At 43.4% G+C, this 18,837-nt stretch overlaps 1 protein-coding gene and 1 long non-coding RNA gene across 2 annotated transcripts in view; both read right to left on the bottom strand.

The window, feature by feature from the left end:
- The window catches only part of DCTN1 (dynactin subunit 1), a 30,601-nt gene extending 26,959 nt beyond the window's left edge, over positions 1-3,642 (bottom strand). Inside the window, exon 1 of the mRNA XM_021699240.1 lies at positions 3,576-3,642. The gene's annotated coding sequence lies outside the window, so the exon portion shown is untranslated. The remainder of the gene's footprint in view (positions 1-3,575) is intronic.
- Positions 3,643-15,982: 12,340 nt separating this feature from the next.
- LOC110588835 overlaps positions 15,983-18,837 on the bottom strand; it is a 3,864-nt gene continuing 1,009 nt past the window's right edge. The window contains exons 2-3 of the long non-coding RNA XR_002480840.1: positions 16,578-16,766; positions 15,983-16,079 (exon numbers count right to left, since the gene is read on the bottom strand). This is a non-coding gene — a long non-coding RNA (uncharacterized LOC110588835). The remainder of the gene's footprint in view (positions 16,080-16,577; positions 16,767-18,837) is intronic.

The following is an 18,837-nucleotide window of genomic DNA, read 5'->3' as shown; positions in this document are numbered from 1 at the left end:
TTATGAATATCTAGTCTCATCAATCACCTCTCCTCTGATCCCAAAGTTCTTATATTCCAGCTACATGGACCTACTTACCTTCGCCCTTCTGCCTCTATAAATGTTGCAAAAATCGCAAGGCCATTCCTTTTCCTCATCATCAAGGCTCAGCTCAATTATCACCTCTTTCCTGAAGACTCCCAATGTCTCCATGCAGAGCTAGTCATTCCCTCCTGTGCCCTCACACAGCACTCTGGACATATCTCTATTACAACATCACATTTTTATTAAAATATTGTCTCCCTTATCCCATCATGAACTCCTCCAGCGAAGAGAGTTTTTATTCATTTCAGCATCCTAAGCACCGAACACAGAAGACATTCAATGTTAAATACAAGCCTGTACCAACACCAGCCTCTTGGGATATAAGCTGGCTCTGACAAGTTTCCCAGAGTAGCTCCACCCTTAAAGACCCCACCCAGTAGAGGAAATTAACAGTCATGTACCCACGAACCCCAGCAGATGTAGCTCTTTCCTCTCCAGACAGGAGCCTAAGAAACTAAAAATGGAGGGACAGCCCCACGTCCTACAGAATTTGGTAATGACACGAGCTCTCAATCCCATGGTGAGAGGACCACAGAGAGATCTCTAGGCTCTAGGGCAAATGCACACCTGGGAAAACAGCTTGAGTGAGGCTTTGGGGGTGACAAAGGTCCAGTCTTTGCTTAAGTGAAGCCCTCAGGGGATATGTAGGAGCGTGGGGACACTCAATTTGTCCATCAGCCAAGAGCTACTGGTACTAGCCTGAACTTGAAAAGGAAATGAAGGGCGCCTGGGTGGTTCAGTCGGTTGAGCGGCTGCCTTCGGCTCAGGTCATGATCCCAGGGTCCTGGGATCGAGCCCCGCATCGGGCTCCCTGCTCAGCGGGAAGCCTGCTTCTCCCTCTCCCTCTGTCTGCCGCTCCACCTACTTGTGCTCTCTCTCTGTGTTAAATCAATCAATCAATCATCTATCTTAAAAAAGAAAGAAAGAAAATTGATAGAAAGCCAATTCCAGAGTCTCCAGGATGGCAAGGGCCCTAAGACAGATTTGAATCAGTCAGTTGCTCAGCACTTACCTCCTCAGGAGACACTGAGGATTCAGTTCTCATTTCGCTTGGTATGGGGCGGACCACCCAAGTCCCCACAGTACCACCAGTAGCTATACACAGTCCAAGCACCCTGGGAATCCTCTACTACAATCCCTCCCAACCCATAACTCCAGGCAGCCACTAGCAATGACAGAGATGGTAGAGAAAAACCTAGAGTGGAAGTTCTCAACGGTATCACGATTCCCTTGCGTCTTCTGAATCCTCCCTAACAAGTTCTTCTCCTTTGTATCCTCACGTCAGTCAGGCCCAACTCACCAATTCTTAGTATTGCCTCCCGCATCCCTCTTTTCTCCTCCATTACCACTGTCATCTCTTTGGTTGGCCATTTAAAGCTTTGAGAATTGAGGCAAACTATTTTCCCTCTTTGGTGCCTCATCTACGAAACAGGGTAACAGCTGCTCTGCCTACCTCACAGAATTATTAAATGAGATCATACCTGTGGAAGGTTCTGTAATCTGTAAAATCTTATACATAAATATAAGGCATTCTTATTATCATCAACCTAAGTCCTCTATTACTGATACGTGAAGCGTATCTGGCTCCTTGCCTCTCTCTCCATTTCCAACCACATTATATCCCACAGTAAGACAATGACACGCTCTTAAATACTATTTCGCCCATATGCCCACCCGCCTCAAATCTTTCACTGACATACCATTTCTTACTTTAATCAAACAGTCCTGGCTCTCACATATGCACTGTCATCTCTGCACCACTGAGTCAGCTGTTTAGGATGCTTTCCCTAGTCTTGCAAGCCCCAACCATCCTTCAAAGGCCAGCCAAAGCCCCACTACACTCCACGCAGAAAGACTAAATTTAAGAGAGGCATTTGAAACAATGTCATGGAAGAATTAAGGATAACTCAGTGGAGGAAACTTGGTGGGAACAGTTATCCTCTAATACTTTAAGTCACCTTTTTGAACGGGGACTGTACTTTTTTTTCTGTTCAACTGTAAAAGAGAACCTAGGACCGACAGGATGGAAGTTGCAGAGACATATTTCAGCAAACTGAAAGACTTCCTTACTAAACTATCTCAAGATGAAATGTAGTAAATTCCTCATTATTAGAAATGTTCAAGCCCAAACTGGCTATTTGGGAAGGATATTTTAGATGGACTTCAACTCTCACAAGGGTAACTGAACTTGAATCACAGCATTTTAGACCTGAAAGGAACCTCAGTGCTCTTCTAGTCCAGCCTCCTATTTTACAGGTCTAGACAGGTGAAGTGGCTCACTCAAGGCAGCAAAGTTTGTATCCGAGAGCAGGAAGAATATGATCTCTGAATCTCAACCCAGTGATTTACACCCTTGCTCTTCAAAGTGTGATCTGAAGAGCAGCAGCACGTAGAAACTTGTAAGAAATGTCGACCCAAGAGCGATCTGTTTTTTAACAAGACCGGCAGGTGTATGCGCCATTAAAGTCTGAAAAGCATTGACCTACACTGTCCCTTCCAAACCTTGATTTTCTCATTCTGGAATTGCATTTCCCAAACTATCTCAGATGTTAAACAGAGTCAGCACTCAAGAAAAACAGCATTTCCCATTCAAATCTGGGAAAGTCTCCATACAATACTTGCAGTGTGAGATTCATGGTAACTATCTTTAACATAGTGAAGGCTCTGAAATATTCTGTAGAAAAGTTTAACCATGAAGTTTCTAAACGTATTTGAGCACGAAATGCCTTAAGGAAAAAGAAAAAAAAAGTTATGGCACTCTCCTTTAACATCCCCGTAGCTCAGGCTCTGGCTGTACACCAGGTAAAGTGCCAGTCTCAACCTCATAGCTCTTGGACTCTGGGTACCTTAAGCGTACTGGATTAGCAAGTGGTCAGCATGGGCTTGCTGTTCTCATCACTGCAATACATGAGGGGCAGCTTCTAAATCACTGCCTCTTTAAAAACAGTGAGGTTCCTTATCTGTGTGATTTACCTGTGGTTCTGCCTTAAAGACAAGGGCAATGTGCAAGATGACTACTCAAGGGTCATCCTGCCAGTAAAAGCGGACCCCAGGAGTGGGAGACACAGACACAACAGATCCATATCCAAGCCCCCACGCTTGAGTCCTCTATGGTTTTGGGTTTTTTGTTTTTCGTTTGACACAAACTTCTCAACCATGTGTCCATAGAAACCTGTGGCTCGGAATAGGTTCAGACGCTCCCAGGAAAGGAGGGAGACCCTCGCCGCTGTGGAGGAATTCGGAGGCGCAACCACTCCGACCCCGGGAGAACATGGCCAGGCCGAAGAGCGCAGGTGGGTCGGACAGGCCCCGACGCAGGCAGGCGCCCACCCCGCCGCGGCCCACCCTTACCGTCCCCGCTCCGCACACCGGGCTCCACGCCGCGCCCCAGCCCAGCTCCGGCCCCCCCACCCCCCGGCCCACCGCCGGGAACCTAGCGAACACGCGGGGGGCGGCGGAGGAGACGGTTGGCAGGGTGGCCGCCTCCGTACCTGTCCTGTCAGGGGCTCCGCGCCCGGATCCGGCCCCACCACAGGCGACCGACGCCCAATTCCTTGCCGGTCGCGCCCCGCCCTCCCCGCCCGCGTGGGCTGCCCGACGCGCCGCCCGACCCCTTGAGGTCCGCCCCACACCCTCTCATCCCAGAGACCCAGCGGCGCTCCGGCTCCAGGGAACACGCTACTCTTCCCAAAGACCAGCTCTGGTTAAAAACTGCGCGCTGAGCGCAGCCGAGGAGGCCGCGGTCAGGCACAAAACTGGACACCTGGAGCGAAATGTGCGCGTGCGCAATGTGTCTGGGCAGCCAATTAGGACCACAGGAGAGAGGCGCCTCTAGGCCTGCGCCCTCTGTCGGCCGAGGGGAGACGGCGCTCAGGAACTGGAGGACTCCTTGCTCTGGGCAAATGTACCTCCAGGGGTGTCTAAGCTTTTGAGCGCTAAACTGCTAATTAAAACATTAGTGATAACCATATCTCGTCAGGAAGCTTGAGGAAAAACTTAAATTTTGCGGCTACTCGGCGTTATCCGTATGGGGATACAGGCATTCTCATGCCCTTACGATGGGAATGCAAATAACGCAAATGCACGTAATGGCATTTTGGTCTTTTTAATTTAAAAAGAAAAAAAAAAAACATTAAAAGGACAAACTCCTTGACCCAATGTACCCACTTCTAATAGTGTAATCAAAGAAATGAAATAATAGGGCAAGTGTTCAAAGATACTTGTACAAGGATGTTGGGAGAGCCAGGATTTGACAGATGAGGGGTTTGAATTCTAACTGCAATTTACAGAGATTTTGGGTGGGTTCCTTAATCCTTCCATGTCGCTGTCTCCTCATTTGTAAGATGGGAATGTTAATGATATTATCTATATTACTAGGTTGTTAGGAAAATTAAATAAATCCATTTAAAGAACCTGAATAATAACCATTGTAATGTTACGTTTATCTCAGTTAATCTAAGATTGAAAACAACCTGAAAAGTCCATAAAATTGATGGTGAGGTGGAGGTGGGGGTGGAGGTATAAATGGTAGAAAGGATGAATTGGACAACATCTCCACCATGGCCCCATTTCCCCCCCCATTTCATATTCTAAATATTTCTGATATATTGAATGGATAATGCATTTGCATAAGTCAAAAATCAAAACAATATAAAAAGTATACACTGAAAAACCTCCCTTCAAACTGTTTCCATCCACTCCTTCCTTCTGCCCATTACAAGTAACCTTTGTTTTTAGTTTCTTGTTTATCCTCTCAGTGTTCTAAGCAAATGCAAGCAAATATGAATATATAGCCTTACTCCTCCCATTTCTTATGCAAAAGGTAGCATGCTATATACACTTGCATCTTGGTTTCTTTACTTAATATATCTTGGATATCTTTCTAAATCAGTAAATAGACAGCTTCTTTATTAGGGTTTTTTGTTTGTTTGTTTGTTTTTAGAAAGAGAAAGCAAGCACAGGATGAGGGAGTGGGGCAGGTGGAGGAGGCAAAGGGAGAGAAAGAATCTCAAGCAGGCCCCATGCCCATTGTGAATCCTGATGTGGGGCTCAATCCCATGACCCTGAGATCATGACCTGAGCCGAAATCAGGAGTTGGATGCTTAACCAACTGAGTCATCCAGGTGCCCCTCTTATTTTTTTCACTGCATAGTACTCTATTGCCTGGATATACATAATTTATGAACCAGCTTCTTCTAGTGGGATACTTTGTTTCCAATCTTTTGCTGCTGCAAGCAAAGCTACAACGAATCACCTTGTACCTATGGCACTTCATATGTGAGCAGGTATATACAGGTAGGATACATCTGGGTCAAATAATAAATGCATCTGTAATTTTAGTAGAAATGGCCTCCATCCCCTTCAATCGAAGAGAAACAGCATATAAAAATAAATGTGAAAGGTACTACATGCACATCTTATTGTGGTAACACATACATAAAACGTCCCATTTTAACTATTTTTAAGCATATAGTTCAGTGGAACTGAGTACACTTACATTATCCTGCAACTGTAGGGACCAAGGGCAGTCTGCCCCAAAATGTGCCATTTTGACATGCAGATTATTTCAAGCTAAAAACAACCAAGGACTGTGCTCGCTTTGGCAGCACATATACTAAAAACAACCAAGGACTAAGAGAGGAAGACATTTTGACCTCCCATCTAACTGCCTAAATTAACTTAGATGGAGGACATGCTTCAGGAAGAGTTCTCACCATAGATAACTACATTATAATATGAACTAGGGGTGGTAGAAAGGGAGGAACCTAGCAAGGCCTGTTTGATAAAAATTCCTTCTATGTCCCTTGTTTCTGGATGGCCCAGCAACTATTTGTTCACCAAACATTTACTCTTTTCATCTGCCTCTGACTTGCTTTCCTTCCCTTTCTAGTCCCAGACTTCTACTGCCCTCTCCTTAGTTCAAGATGACATACATACTTCAGTTTGCCTGACTGCTTTGGAATCTCATGTCTGTGTGGACTTCCTGTTTGTATGTAATTAAATTTGATTTTCTCTTGTTAATCTGTCTCATGTCAATTCAATTCTTAGACCAGCTAAAAGAATTTTGAAGGGTACAGGAAAAGTTTTCCTCCCCAGCACAACCCTCACCACTACCATCTTCCCTTTCTGAAACTCTGTACCCATTAAACATGAATTCCCTTTTCTCCCCTCCCCCAGGCCCTGGTAACAAGCATTCTACTATCTGTCTCTATGAATTTGACTACTCTAAGTATATAATGGAATCATACAGAATTTACATAAATGGAATCATACAAAATTTGTGCCTGGCTTACATTTTCAAGGTTCATTCATGTTGTAGCATGTGTCAGCATTTCTTTCCTTTTTAAGTCTGAATAATGTTCCCTTCTGTGTATATACCACATTCTGTTCATCCATTCTCCCATCAGTGGCCATTTGGGTTGTTTCTACCTTTTGGCTATTGTGAGTATGCACATATTTTTAAAACATATATATCCCACTCATTGCATCCCCCAAGATCCCTACCCAAAGCAGCTCATTACCAGTGTTTTGTTTGTTTGTTTTGTTATTCCAGAGTCAGGCTCTGAAAACTTAAGCATTTTAGATGCAAACAGCAGCTTCCTATGTACACTGTTCCAAACCTTGTTTTTATCTCCACTGGACACTAAATCTTGGAGGCTGTCTATATTAGTACATATTGATCTCTTGAAATTTTTTTTTTAAGTGAACATTTTTGAGCTGGAGTCATCCCTCTGAGTGACTTAAACAATCTTTAACAGATGCGCTGAGTTTTCATGTGAAGCAGCCAGACCTCAGGGTGGAATGGGAGTAGGGATACAGGAAAGACCCAAATGCTTCTCAGCACCGTGACAGGGGGTCCCCCTGAGTCTTAAGGATAGGATGTGATAATAGGAGAAATACTGTTTCTTTTACATTGGATTAGGCTGCATAGTCTTCAAGGAAGATTAATATTGTCTTTGTTCTATGTCTTTTTTTCATAGGTGCCAGCCTGAGGGTCCCTCTGGTGGGGAATTCCAATTTGCATGACTGGAGTCTATCCTCCCAAACTGTGATGCTGAACAGAGAATATCTGTGCTCATCGGGTGGAATCCTGTGCATTCCAGAACATGGGAGGGGACCAAGAGGGGAAAACCTCCCCTTGAGGAAAAGAATACTGTTTCCTAGAAGGAGGAGGTGGTTTTCAGGCTGAGAGACTTGGAGAGGCAATTGGATAAAGGCACAGAGCAAGCCACATGCAGAAGAATGAAAGTGGACCATTTTCTTACACCATACACAAAAATAGACTCAAAATGGATTAAAGACCTAAATGTGAGACAGGAATCCATCAAAATCCTAGAGGAGAACACAGGCAGCAACCTCTTTGACCTTGGCTGCAGCAACTTCTTCCTAGACACATCGCCAAAGGCAAGGGAAACAAAGGTAAAAATGAATTATTGGGACTTCATCAAGATAAAAAGCTTTTGCACAGCAAAGGAAACAGTTGACAAAACCAAAAGACAACCGACAGAATGGGAGAAGATATTTATAAATGTCTTATCAGATAAAGGGCTAACATCCAAAATCTATAAAGAACTTATCAAACTCAACACCCAAAGAAAAATAATCCAGTCAAGAAATGGGCAGAAGACATGAACAGACATTTCTGCAAAGAAGACATACAAATGGCCAACAGACACATGAAAAAATGCTCAACATCACTCTGCATCAGGGAAATACAAATCAAAACCACCTCACACCAGTAAAAATGGCTAAAATTAACAAGTCAGGAAATGGCAGATGTTGGCGAGAATGCACAGAAGGAGGGTTCCCCTCCTACACTGTTGCTGGGAATGCAAACTGGTGCAGCCACTCTGGAAGACAGTATGGAGGTTCCTCAAAAGTTGAAAATAGAGCTACCCTATGACCCAGTAATTGCACTACTAGGTATTTACCCCAAAGGTACAAACAGTGATTTGAAGGGGCATCTGCACCCCAATGTTTATAGCAGCAATGTCCACAATAGCCAAAATATGGATAGAGCACAGATATCCATTGACAGATGAATGGATAAAGAAGATGTGGTGTGTATATATACATATATATATGTATGTATGTATATACACACACACACACACACACACACACACACATACACAATGGAATACTACTCAGCCATCAAAAAATGAAATCTTGTCCCTTGCAACAATGTGGATGGAACTCGAGGGTATTATGCTAAGCGAAATAAGTCAGTCAGAGAAAGACAAATATATGATTTCATTCATATGTGAAATTTAAGAAACAAAATAGAGGATCATAGGGGAAGCGAGGGAAAAATAAGATGAAAACAGAGGGAGACAAACCATAAGAGACTCTTAACGATAGGAAACAAACTGAGGGTTGCTGGAGGGGAGGGGGGCGGGGGATGGGGAACCTGGATGATGGACATTAAGGAGGGCACTTGATGGAATGAGCACTAGGTGTTATATGCAACTGATGAATCACTAAATTCTACCCCTGAAACTAATAATACACTGTATGTTAATTAAATTAATTTAAATAAATAATTTATAGTTGAAGAAGTATATTCATATATCCAACTTGTTTCAAAAATATTTAGAAGTGTTTGAATACCGGATTGAATATATATTTTTAAACTTAAATTGAATTAAAATTTAAATTTAAAATTCAGTTCCTCAGCCACATTTCACATACTCAGTAGCTACATGTGGGAAGTGCTTTCATAATGGACAGTCTAGAGATTGAACTTCAACCCTTCTTCCTCCTGCTTTTTTATACTTTTACAAGAGCTCTAGCCTTTCAAAAAAGAACCTAATGTTCAATTCATCATTGCTTGGCTTTGTTACCACACACTGGTAGAGTGTGAGGAGCCAAGGTGGCCCAGGGAGAGCCAGGCCTGCTGTTCCCCACTTCTTTCTGGGGTAGGGGTGGGGACAGCATGAGGATGGCCCCTCAGGGGACCTTGAGGACTATGTAATAAGAACCCATCATGTGGGACAAGCCAGAACAATCATAAAAAGTTTCTCTTTTTTAAATTTTTTTAAAGATTTTATTTATTTTTTGACAGAGAGAGACAGCGAGAGAGGGAACACAAACAGGGGGAGTGGGAGAGGGAGAAGCAGTCTTCCCGTGGAGCGGGGAGCCCTATGTGGGGCTTGATGTGGGGCTCGATCCCAGGACCCTGAGATCATGACCTGAGCGAAAGGCAGACACTTGATGACTGAGCCACACAGGCGCCCCATAAAAAGTTTCTCTTACAATGGGAACTTAAGACCACACAAGTTCTATTGTAGAAATCATGGGAAAAAACGTATGTACAAATACAGATGTTTTCTTAAATCAGAGTACCAAAGTACACAAGATCTCATTAGATTCTCTAAAATCAGGAATGCAGAGATGTCCAATATGTCTGGTTCTAATCAACATTGTATTTTAGGACATAACTAATAAAATAATAAAAAGATAAAAAAACATAAAGATTAGAAGGAGGAAATTAAACTGTAATTTCTCACAGACGATATGATGACCTACATAGAGAATGTCAAAAGAATCTGAAAATTATTGGGGTACCTGGCTGGCTCAGTCAATGGACCATGAGACTCTTGATCTCGGGTTGTGAGTTCAAGCCCCATGTTGGGTGTGGAGATTACTTAGAAATAGTCTTCAAGGGGTGCCTGCCTGGCTCAGTCAGTAGAGCATGCAACTCTTAATCTCAGGGTTATGAGTTGAGCCCCACGTAGGGTGGAGATTACTTAAAATATTTTTTAAGATTAAAAATATTTTTTTAAAGACTTGATTTATTTGACACAGCGAGAGAGGGAACACAAGCAGGGAGAGTGGGAGAGGGAGAAGCAGGCTTCCCGTGGGAGGGAGCAGGGAGCCTGATGTGGAGCTTGATCCCAGGACTCTGGGATCATGACCTGAGCTGAAGGCAAACGCTTAACAACTGAGCTGCCCAGGCGCCCCAAAATAAAGTCTTTAAAAAAATAATCTGGAAATTATTAGAACTGATTTAAAAATAGCAAAGTGGCTAGATAGAAAATCCACAGAAAAAATCAATTACATTTCCATAACCAACAATGAAAAATTAAATAATATAATTTTATTTAATTATTTAATTAATTAATTATTTTTAAAAGATTTTATTTATTTATTTGACAGAGAGAGGGAACACAAGCAGGCAGAGTGGGAGAGGGAGAAGCAGGCCTCCTGCTGAGCAAGAAGCCCAACGCAGGGCTCGATCCCAGGACCCTGGGATCATGACCCGAGCCGAAGGCAGACGCCTAACGACTGAGCCACCCAGGCACCCCTAAATAATATAATTTTTAAATGAAATTGATGCAAATTGAATAAACTTAACAAAATATGTGCACAACCAAATTATAAAATCCTACTGAAGAATTTAAGTTAGCCTAAATAAATGAGAGATATAGCATATTCATGAACAGGAAAATTTAATGTCATAAAGAAGTTTTTATCCCATATTTATGTATTTGAAATAATCCCAGTCAATAACCTCCAGGATATTCCAGGAGCTTATACTAACAAATTAGTAAATCTGTAGAGAAGAGCCCAGGGCCAAAAATAGCCAAGAAATTCCTGAAGTAAAAGAACACAGTTCAGGGGTGGCAGTGCTTATTTTAAAGTTATTGTAATTAAGGCAATATGGTACCGATGTAGGTATAGAAAAAAAATAGACCATTAGAACAGAAAAGAGTCTGGACCTAAAACAAACATAGATGCATATGAACATTTGATATTTGACGTAATTTATATTATCGGTCAGTGGGAGAGAGACACACTATTCAACAAACGGTGCTGGAATAATTGACTATACAAACTCGAAAGAAGGGAGGGAAGGAGAAAGGAAGGAATAAATGGGTGCTTTCATTTCTGGCAATAGAGGACTAAATATCATGGAAATTCTACCTGATACAGTGCAACTAAAAATGCTGGAATGCAACATTCACACACACACACACACACGCGCGCGCGCGCGCGCGCACGTGCAGGCACGCGCACACCTGCCAGTATTGCCTAAATGAATTGGCGGGAAAGTAAGGGAATTCCTCAGAAGCTAGAGATGATGTGAAATTATAAATCCCAAGGCACAGATGATCACTGGAGTCAGTGTTTGCTAAAACAACCCTTAGTGGCCTGGAACTGGGGTTTAAAGGGCCTTAAGTAGGGACAGAAGACCAAATCTGGGGTTGAGCAGAGAAGATTGGAATAAAAAACTACCACCCCCTACACACACACATAAAGCCAGGAGAGTCAAAGAGTAACACCCCAGACAGTGAACTTCAAAAAAAAAAGTGTCCCACAGAGGGAAACAGTAAGGATAAAAGCTTCTCATCCTTAGTTGTGGGTGTAATGGGAAAATCCTCTCTGGTAATTCAAAACAATAAGCTTGTACTCACATAAGTTTGGGACCAGAATGTATATCACATGAGTGGTCAAAAGAATTCCAAGATGATATAGAGAGAGCATATATATGTATGTATGTATATATATATGTATGAAATATTATTCAGCCATGAGAAAAAAGGATCTCTTGCTATTTGTGACAACATGACAAAGGACCTTGAGCATATTATGCTTAGTGAGATAAGTCAAACAGAGAAAGACAGATACTGTATGATATCATTTATATGTGCAACCTAAAAAAAAGTCAAACCTATGAAAAAAACAGTAAAATGGTGGTTACTGGGGCAGGAAGGATGGGAAGGATAAGATTAATGGTGTTTAAGGGTATAAACTTGTAAAGAGTAGCAAATAGGCCATAGAGGTCTGATGCACAGTATGATGTATATAGATAATAATATTGTACTGTAATGATGTGATGTGATAAATATTGCTTCCATAGCAGTCATATTACAATATATAAATGTATCAAAGTAACACGCTGTATGCCTTAAATTTACAAAATGTAACGTGTCAAATCTATCAAACAAATAAATAGAAATACAGAGACATATATATCCTCAGATTCAGGAAACCCAAAGGATTCCCACCAGAATAAACAAAAAGAAATACACATCTGGATTAACAGTAGTGAAGCTGCAGGAAAGTGATGACAAGGATAACATCATAAAAGGAGCAAGAGAGAAAAAAAGCACTGTTAGATTAACATCTGATTTCTCATAGCAACAATGAAAGCCAGAAGATGAAGGAATAGTATCTTCTGGGATAAAAGACAATACCTGCCCGCCTATAATTCCTTAGCCAGCAAGATGATCCCTCAAAAATGGTGAAATAAAGACATTTTCAAGCCAATAAAACTGAGAAGGTTTATTATCATTAGATCCTGTATAAGTTTTCTGTTGCTGCATAAACAATCACTACACTCAGTGGCTTGAAAGAACCCAGGTATTGTCTCACGGTTTCTATGTATCAGGAGTCTGGGTACAGATTAGCTGGGTCCTTTGCTCAGGGTGTCACCAGGCTGAAATCATGGTGTCAACCAGGGCTGCAGTCTCATCTGGGCTCCAGGTCCTCTCCCAGACTCACTGGGTATTGGCAGAATCCAGTTCCTTATGGCTGGAGAACTGAAGCCTGGACTCCTAGAGGCCAGGTGGTCCTCTCCACAATGTGGCAGTTTATTTCTTCATGGTAAACAGGAGGATCTTTCTAAATTCTGGGAGGACCTGAACACATTTAAAGGGCTCACCTGATTAGGTCAGGTCCACCCAAAATAATCTCCCCTTTGATGAATTCAAAGTCAGCTGACGACAGTTTAATTACATCAGCAAACCCCTTTTGTCAGTATATAAGGTAATCACAGGAGTTAAACTCCATCACATTCATGAGTTCTGCTCACACTTGAGGGGAGGAGATTGTACAGAATGTGCACACAGAGAGTAGGAATCTTGGGGACTGTCTTAGTAAAATTCTGTGTGCCTTGAATCCTCATGACAGGAACTCAAAAGGATGTACTTCAGGTAAAAGGAAAATAATCCCAGGTGGAAGATCTGAGACACAAGAAAGAAGAGCAGGCAAAGAAAATATTAAACATATGGTAAATCTACAGAAATATGAACTATTTAAAATAATAACAATATATTTGATTTGTGCAGTTAACAAAATAACAATATCACCAAAATATCAGGTTACAAAAGCATATAAATTCAAAGGGAATAATTAATGTTAAAGAATTCTAACATCTGGGGCACCTGGGTGGCTCAGTCGGCTGAGCGTCTGCCTTCGGCTCAGGTCATGATCCCGGGGGTCCTGAGATCGAGCCCCGCATCGGGCTCCCCGCGGGAAGCCTGCTTCTCCCTCTCCCACTCCTCCTGCCTGTGTTCCCTCTCTCGCTATGTCTCTCTCTCTGTCGAATAAATAAATAAAATCTTAAAAAAAAAAGAATTCTAACGTCTATGTATTGTTCGAAAGAAGTAGAAAAATACTGACTAAAGAGACAACGTGTTAAGTCTGGAGCACCTGGGTGGCTCAGTCAGTTAAGTGGATGGACTCTTGGTTTCAGCTCAGGTCATGGTCTCAGGGTTGTGAGATGGAGCCTTGAGCCTCAAGCCTCTCCTGGGCTCTGCACTCAGCGAGGAGTTGAGGAGTCGGCTTGAGATTCTGCCTCTGCCCCTTCCTCCCTTGCTGCAAGCTCTCTAAAATAAATAAAATCTTTTAAAAAAAAGACTGTTAAGTCAAATATGCAGGTTCAAATTTTTTGATTCACCACTAAAGAACAGAAATAGATTATATACTTTCAAAACAAGAGAGGGAGTTTTAAAATGGAAAAATTCTTCCAGTACTCTCTGAGGCTCCCAACCAGCCTTCTTTCCCTCCCTCTCTCAGGGTCAGACTCAGATCCCAGTCTGGTGGTCCTCTCAGCTTCTCCCAGCTTCCTTCCCACTTTCTCTCACAGCCATTTCCCCTAATGAGTTTCTTGTACATTCAATCCCAACTTGGCATCTGCTTCTCAGATGATGCTCCTGGACTCACACAAATCCCCAATTCATTTTATGAAATGAATAGATCCATGACAGTGAAACAAGTCAATGGCAATACATGTAAACAAAAGTACAGGCCAAGGGTGCCTGGCTGGTTCAGTCAGAAGAGCGTGTGACTCTTCATCTTGGGGTCATGAGTTAGAGCCCTGCATGGGGTATAGAGATGGCTTAAATAAAAACAAAACTTAAAAAAAAGTACAGGCCAGGGGCGCCTTGGTGGCTCAGCCAGTTAAGCGGCCGGCCGCCTTCGGCTCAGGTCATGATCCCAGGGTCCTGGGATCGAACCCCACATCGGGCTCCCTGCTCTGCTGGAAGCCTGCTTCTCCCTCTCCCACCCCCCCTGTTTGTGTTCCCTCTCTCACTGTGTCTCTCTCTGTCAAATGAATAAATAAAATCTTAAAAAAAAAAAGTACAGGCCAGTCTCATTTATGAACATGGTACTAAGTGCTAAACAAAAACCTGAGTATGCTCAATTTAGCAATGTCTATACAACACAGTGACCAGAAGTGCAGGGTTGCTTATTGGGTTTACTTCAGGAATGCAAGCTCGGTTTAATACTAGAAAATCTATAAACGTCTTCTAGAAAAAGAAATAAAAGAATAGTGGAAAGGGAAGAAGTAAAACTGTTATTTTTTCTTAGTGTGATTTTCTATGTAGAAAAACCAAAGCACCTACAGATAATTCATTAAAATTAGACAATTTATTATAGTTGTTCAATAGACAATCAGCATACAAAGGTTAAGGCACCATTTACAATAGCATTAAAATGAAGTTACCTGAATTAAATATAATAAATCCAGTGTAAGCTCTTTACAGATAAAATTATTTAAAATTTTGTAAAGATATTAAAAAGAGTTAAGTAGATAGGAGTATACCTTGTTCAAGGTTAGGAAAATTCAATATCGTAAAAATGTCAATCCTCCCAAGTAGATGTAATGGAATCACAGAAGGGTTCGTGTGTGTGTGTGTGTGTGTGTGTGTGTGTGTGTGTGTGTGTGTGAAATTTGAAGAGCTGATCCCAAAATGTATACAGATGAACAAAGACCCTGGAGAAAAGCAATGGGCTCCCAGCACCAGAATTCACTGATCTTGTTGCTTGGCTTGTTGCTTGTGATCTTGGTTTGGTTTGATGGAAAGGTGGAATGATCATCTGCAAGCTCAGGAACGGTACCAGTTGGGAGACAACACTCTGTAAAGTATGAGTATTGTCCTACAGGGTGTGGTATATGCTTTAATCAAGAGGGCAGTGTGGTGCTGTCTCCCCCCAAACCAGGAAGCATAAGTGTAGAAACCAAGAGGTACAGGCGGAAGTTTCCCTTCTTACCAGTACCCCTAATTCCCACTGGAAGGAGTTTTACTCCCTGTCACCACAAAGAGGGACTCTGTAGGTTTGGAGAGCCTAGTTGCCAAGGGATGAATACTTCCATCAGAGAACTGGCAGGAAAGTAGAAGGTGAAACTATCCTCTGGCTAATCTGAGCTTTCATGCTCCTGAGCCAACAGGAAGAGGAAGTGATCGTTATACCAGACAAGATGATTGATGCTTGGAACCAATAAACAAAAAGCATGATCAGAGTAAGGGCTGGGAGTCAGTGAGGATGGCAAGTTAGGGCAGGGGTCACAGAGGATCAGTCCATCTTATCTAGGTTTGTTATCTGGACAGAGGCATTCCAGAGCCTTTGCGCCACTTGAGGATCCTGAGCAACTTTAGTGGGAAGAGTTATCATACAAGAACTGCTAAAATATTTTCCAGAAACACCATCCAGCTCCTTTGCCAAGCTCAGGTAGAGGACTGGGATTGCACCTTGTTTGGCATCCTGTAGAGAGGAGGAGAGGGAGTCATGCCAAGCTGACTTTGCTTTGCTGGGGACACACAGAAGCACAGCCCTTCCCCACCCTCTTCAGGCTGAGCCAGCTGCCCCCCTACCCACCTTACAGAAGAAGCTGAAGAGCCAGAAGAAGAGGCGGTACGGCCAAGAGAAATGCTTCATGATCTCCGTGTATACTACACCTGGGTCCACAGAGTTCACAGTCACACCTGAGAGGATGGGACACGGGTAAAGTGCAAAGTGGAATGAGAGGGGAATATTGGGAAGAAAGGGGTAAGTGTGGTTCTCCAATGATGGGAGGATCCTACGAAGTCTGCTGGGCAGAAGGAACCAGAGACTTGGGGGTGGTGCCAGGCAAGTCAGTCGTCTGAAACTCAGACAAATGGTGCTATTTAAACCAGTGAGGAGACGGAAGTATTTTAAAGTGCTGGGTGAACTTTAGGAGGAATGCAGTGGATGGTGCTGGTTTTGGAGAATCCTGAGAGGAGAGGGGTGTTGTGAGTGATAGGAGAGTTGGAAAGACTGAAAAGGAGATGTGAAGACAGGGTTGAGGGAACCATAGCTGCACAGATGATACATGGAGGAGATTAATAGCTACCTTGGGGGACACAGGGAGCAGTTTATGGCCAGGACATGTTGGGATGAGATGTGAAGTATTGGGAGGGGGTGCTGGGGATGGAGGAGTAGGGGGTGTCAGAGACAATTACCTGTCCTTTGAAGTCTCCGGGCAAGCTCTCCAGTGAAGGAGGTCAAGAGCAGTTTGCTGCAGTCGTAGTTCTGGTTAAAGGTCAAAGGCTTACCAGCCCCTGTCAGATGTTTCTCATCAACATACCCGTGTGCATGCCGAAAGGAAGACACATTCACTACCCGGGCTGACCCTGCCCGTTGTAGGGCCCCTGGGTGGAAAGAGGACCACACTCCTTCAATCCAATTTCTGGCAGGCCACCTGCCTCTCCAGGAAACTCCAAAAGAGCAGAGACCATCCAGGGCTTTCAGGATAGGGTCAGTGGGCCCCCCCAGCTTAATGTGAATGGAGACTTCATCTTCATTAGCTACTTTCCTAACATTTTTCCTCCTCTCTTATTGTGGTGTTTGGATTTTTGTCTTGCTTTTCTCCCACTTGTCAGCTGGAGCTACTTTAATTGATCCCTGTTTGTGTTTTACCTCACTGGTAGCTAAGAGAGAAAAGCAGAGGTTGCAGACACTGTGAAAGCTGTCTTTCGTGTATTCATCACACAGATGTTCATTAGGTGTCTGGATTATGGCAGACACCAAGACAGATGCTAAGGACATAAGGGTGCTAGGTTGAGGGGGGAAAGAAACGTGTGTAGAGATGCTTGGGAAAGTGTTTTTTTTTTAGACCCCAGCTATCGGGATGCCTGGGTGGCTCAGTCGGTTAAGCATCTGCCTTCAGCTCAGGTCATGATCCCAGGGTCCTGGCGGGGAGCTTGCTTCTCCCTCCGCCTGCAGCTCCCCCTGCTTGTGCGCTCTCTCTTTCTCTCTCTGACAAAGAAATAAAATCTTTTAAAACCCAACTATCTTCCAAAGTAACAAAAATGAAATTACAATCAATAGTACAAGTTAAATCTTTTTTAAAAAAATATGCTACTATCTATTGAAGTCTGGATTATATAAAATATGAAAAATAGTAGTCGTCACATATGACCTTACAGTATTCAAAATGCCAAAAGTATTTTGGACCATACATTTAAATTCCAAATCACAAATGAAAATTTGAGCAGGTGGTATTTAGCCAAAATTTGCTGGAGAGAAAATTATTCTTAAAGAGAACAGACCCCGGGGGCGCCTGGGTGGCTCAGTCGTTAAGCGGCTGCCTTCGGCTCAGGTCATGATCCCAGGGTCCTGGGATCGAGCCCCGCATCGGGCTCTCTGCTCGGCGGGAAGCCTGCTTCTCCCTCTCCCACTCCCCCTGCTTGTGTTCCCTCTCTCGCTGTGTCTCTCTCTGTCAAATAAATAAATAAAATCTTTAAAAAAAAAAAAAAAGAGAACAGACCCCAGACTTGCAGGCATAGTGATATAAAGGCCAAAGGGGCTCACAGCCTAGTTGGAGACTGATGCTCATGGAACAGTGTCGATGTGGGAACAGGGATGTGTACAAGGGCTGAGGGAGCCCTGTAAATGGGGGACTGCTGGGGGAGGCAAAGGGCAGGATCCACAGCACAGGCAATATCTGTGCTGAGTCTTGGTGAAGGAACTAAAGTTGGTCAGCTAAAAGAGTGGAAAAGGATATTCCACATAGAGGCGAGCACGTGTGCAAAAAGCAGAGCCAGAGGGGAAAAAAAGCAAGGTCCAAGAGCTACAGAGCATAGCTACAGACTGTCTGCTGGAGAGGAGAGTATGGATTCAGGAAGGGCAGAAGGTGAGGCTCTCAGTCTGCACGGGGTCTGTGCATGGAAAGAAGGGGCTTAGAGTTTCTCCGCTAAAGGATGGAGGACCTTCCAAGGATTTTAAGCAAGTGATATGGTGAAAAGTGATTTCTACAAGTGGCAGGAAGAATAGATTAGAGAAGGGGAGGAGATGGGGCACCTGGGTGGCTCAGTCGGTTAAGCGTCTGCCTTCAGCTCAGGTCATGATCCCAGGGTCCTGGGATGGAGCCCCGCATGGGGCTCCCTGCTCAGGGGGGAACCTGCCTCTCCCTCTGTTTGCCACTCCCCCTGCTCCTGCTCTCTCTCTGATAATTAAATAAAATCTTTTTTAAAAAGAGAGAGAGAGGGCACCTGGGTGGCTCAGTTGGTTGAGCGACTGCCTTTGGCTCAGGTCATGGTCCCGGGGTCCTGGGATCGAGTCCCGCATCAGGCTCCCTGCTCTGCGGGGAGCCTGCTTCTCCCTCTCCCACTCCCCCTGCTTGTGTTCCCTCTCTCGCTGTGTCTCTCTCTGTCAAATAAATAAAATCTTTAAAAAATAAATAAATAAATAAATAAATAAATAAATAAATAAATAAATAAA

This window comes from Neomonachus schauinslandi, chromosome 10 (genome assembly GCF_002201575.2).
Source record: "Neomonachus schauinslandi chromosome 10, ASM220157v2, whole genome shotgun sequence".
In the NCBI taxonomy this organism is placed as follows: Eukaryota; Metazoa; Chordata; class Mammalia; order Carnivora; family Phocidae; genus Neomonachus; species Neomonachus schauinslandi.
This window is presented reverse-complemented; position numbering and strand designations above follow the sequence as displayed.